Below are 3919 nucleotides of genomic sequence, written 5' to 3' on the forward strand. Positions count from 1 at the left end.
CTCCTTGAGCCATAGGAGTAGCCTATTCTTATAGCCATTCTTATATGTATCTGTTAAGGACATATATTTTCTTGTCTTGTTTCTGAGGGTACAAATACATGTATTATATTATGAATATTTTCTAACAGTATATAATTTAACTTTTTAGTTTTTCAAGTGTTGACCTTAATGAACAATCATTTATTGATAAAGAAAAACTTATACCATTTTAAAAATATACCTGTAGTATTTTAAGTACTTAAATTATTTTAAATCTCTCAAAGAAATAATTTCTTACAACAAAGTTGTGAAAATATTTTCCTATGATTTTCTCTAGAAGTTTCAGAGTCTCAGGTGTTAATGTCCCACATATGATTAGTACCAAATTATTATAATGTCTATATATAGTGTGAGGTGGGAATTTATGTTAGTTTTTTCATATCTGTATTCACCATTTGTTGAAAACAACTTTTCTTTCCCTTTTGACTAGTCTTGCTATGTTTGTATGTCAATTGGCTATACATGTAGGGGTCCATATCCTAACACTATTTGATTTCAGTAAACTTTTTTTTATTCTTCATGACAAGGCCACTTGGATTACTAAATTAATTCTTCAAATCAGAAAATGTAAGTGCTCTGTTTACATTATTCTTTAACATTGTTTGGATAGTCTACGTTCTTTCCATTTTCAAACAAATTTTGTAATCAATGTATCAATTATCATAGCAAAACCTCTCCAGATTTTGAATAGGATGTGTTAAATCAATAAATCATGGGTTAACCAGGTACGCTTTGATTTCCTTCAAAAAACATCTGAAGCTTTATGGTTCAAATATCATACTAGACTTCTACTGTATTTATTCTCTATATTTAAAAAATTTATTTCAACCGTATCTTCTAATTGTTTACTGTTAGCATATAAAAATTGAAAGTTTTCTATGTAAACAACAATATATTGTTGACATAAGTAATTTTTCTTCATTTCAAAATTGTATGCCTTATATTTTTTTTTCTGGGCTTTATTATACTGACCCTCAACACAATGTTAAAGAGAATTATCAGTGTAGACATCCTCATAATGGGATAAGCCCATATTGGTCAAAGGGGCAAAGTGTTACACAGTTTGCTATGAAGTAGGTTTTTCACATATCAGTCAATCAATTACTTAATTAATTAATACATTCATTTATTTATCACGTATTTTCTTACTTTGTTGAGAGTTTCACTATAATAAATGCAATATATGCCAAGTGATTTTGTTTTGTTTTGCTATTGAGATTATCTTGTACATGTTATTTTTTTCATTCTGTTAACATGCAGATCATTTACTTTGATTCATTTTCAAATGTTAAAACAAACTTGTTTCTCAGAAATAAAACTCAAGTGGTCACCATAAACTATTTTAAAATATTGGTGAATAAGGTTTGATTTTATTCGGTTAGGATTTTTTTCTATTTTATGAGAAATTTATGGTTTGCATTTTTATAACACATGTGTATCTCTGTCAAATACTTTATAACATAATTTTAACAGGTGACTCATTAAACCTGTTTGAAACTGTCTCCTGAAGGTTTATTTCGACTAATATCATTTATTATTTCAAGTTTTAATATGCAATTGCTATTTTCATAATCTGTTCCTACTTGGTTCAATTTATTTTATATTGCTTTTTCAAATAATGTTCGCATTTTAACTAGTTTAACATATTGGCATAAAAGTAATTTACACATTTGATATATTTTTTTTAATATCATCAGTATCCATAATGATTTTGTTTTATTTCTTGGCAGTGATAACTTGAGTTTAATTTTTTTGGTCAGTATCTTTCTTTCCATTGCATTAATTTATATTGTTGTAATTATGATTATTCTTGCACTTTTCAAGGAGTTAATCTGTTCTCTATTCTACAGTGTTAAGGAAGCAACTTACATTTTTGATTTTTAAATTTTCGTCTTGCCTGTATACAAATTTAAAACTGTAAATTAACTTCCAGGATTCTTAATTAGCTGCATCCTACAAATTTTACTGTGCTGCAATAATTATATTCAGTTTGAACATTTTTTTTCTTCCATCCAGTAAATTTTTATTTGATGCTCGAAACTGTGTGTAATGTTTGCTATTTTTCTGAATTTGTTTTATTATTTGGTAAGGCAAAGCAAAGTATTGGCTTTAAACTTCGTGTCGTCATTCAGTGCTCTATTTAGTAAAGTGTGAATGTCCAGATGATCCTGAGGTCTTAGCATTTGTTTCATCAAGAACCCCGACTTTGTGATTCACGTAAATTCTGGTGTCTTCATTCACTTCTCATTTCTGCAGCAGGAGATTTCTGCTCAACTTCACTACCTCTCACCATGTACTTGTACAGCCGAGGACTCTCAGGGAATCTCCAGGCATATATCTGGTTTTCATCTTCTATTCAACTCCTTTGTCAATATTCAGGTCTGGAAATTCCAGGGATTTACAGGAACCCACCTGGAACTTCCCCCTCTTCTTCTGGACTTCAGAGACACTGGTGATCTTGGGCTCTACTTTTCTTTGCTGGTACAGGAATGAGCTCACAAGGGAACAGCTGTGGCATGTAAAGGGCTCACTTTTCATCTTCCCCTTTTCTCAAAATTACAGTAATAAGTTCTCTGCTATTTCTCTCTGAAAACGGTTACCTCATACATTTTGTTCATTTGTATACTTGTTTAGAATAGACCACATATATAACATCAGTTTCTCTGTTATGATACAAAGAAGTCTTATTTTCATCATAAGTAGGAAAATTATAATATATGATATTTATACATCAAAGAAACAGCATTTGGTAATTGTTAAATACAACTCAAGAAGACATGAAAACTTGATTTATTACAATAATTGACTTGCTAAGTCTTTCCTGAAATCTACTGACACTGGTATTTGTATCCAGCCTGGCCTCTCATAAATTGATTGCAGGAATGTTCCTTAACCTCAATTTCCTCATCTGAGAAATGGCCATAATAGAGTGGGCATTTACATCACAGAATTATGGTGATAATAAAATAGTACAAATATAAATTTCAAAATAGGACCTAAAATGTCAACTCTCTGTAAGATGTAGCCATCATTACTACAGAAAATAGAAATGTCTCCTTTCATTTGACCCCTTCCTGTTCACATCAGCAATGAAAAGGGAGTGGATTAAATTTATCGATGGTTTCTTTCATTTTGAAATGATTTTATGATGTTCAGACATCACGCCAAGCTGTGAGTCATCAAACAGCTTTCATTATTTTGCTCTTGAAACTTGGAAAATTTCCCCTTAAATACACATGGTTTTGTGAAATACCGTTATTTCCGTTGATATTTTTAAATGAATATTTTTAGTAATAAAAAATGTGAAGAGTAGTGTAAACTTGAACTATAGTGATGATAAAAGTACATTTGGAACTGATTCAACCTAAATAATGATTTAGGTTCAGCCTTAGATAGAGATGCTGAACCAGCAGGGACAGAAACAAAGTTGTCTATATCCTAAAGAAGACCAACCTCAGCTGGGAGTGGTTGCAGACCAGTAGACATTTTATTGGAGTCAACAGACACCTCCTCAGGATACAGAGTTATTTGTCATACACAGCTTCTTCTATCAAGGACATCACAGACTATGGAGCAACATCAATTAATTATTCATTTATTTATTTAATTCATTGAATATTTATTATTACTATCTATTATGTTTTTCTGGAAGCAGCTGTGATAAAGACCCTGGTTTCATGGAACTTATAGTTTTAGGGGAAGTAGGCATAGAACAAATAGATAATATACAATATATTGTCAAATAATGATTACTAGGAAGCAACCAAAGGGAAAATAAGGCATAAAATGTTATCTCTGGGTTGATAATTTTCAAAATGAAAACTAGAATACTGATATCTTCCCTGGTTCCAGATTTATATGGTCTTTGGCTTTTTTTTTT

This window comes from Otolemur garnettii, unplaced genomic scaffold (genome assembly GCF_000181295.1).
Source record: "Otolemur garnettii isolate 467f Iridium unplaced genomic scaffold, OtoGar3 scaffold00002, whole genome shotgun sequence".
NCBI classification, from domain to species: domain Eukaryota; kingdom Metazoa; phylum Chordata; class Mammalia; order Primates; family Galagidae; genus Otolemur; species Otolemur garnettii.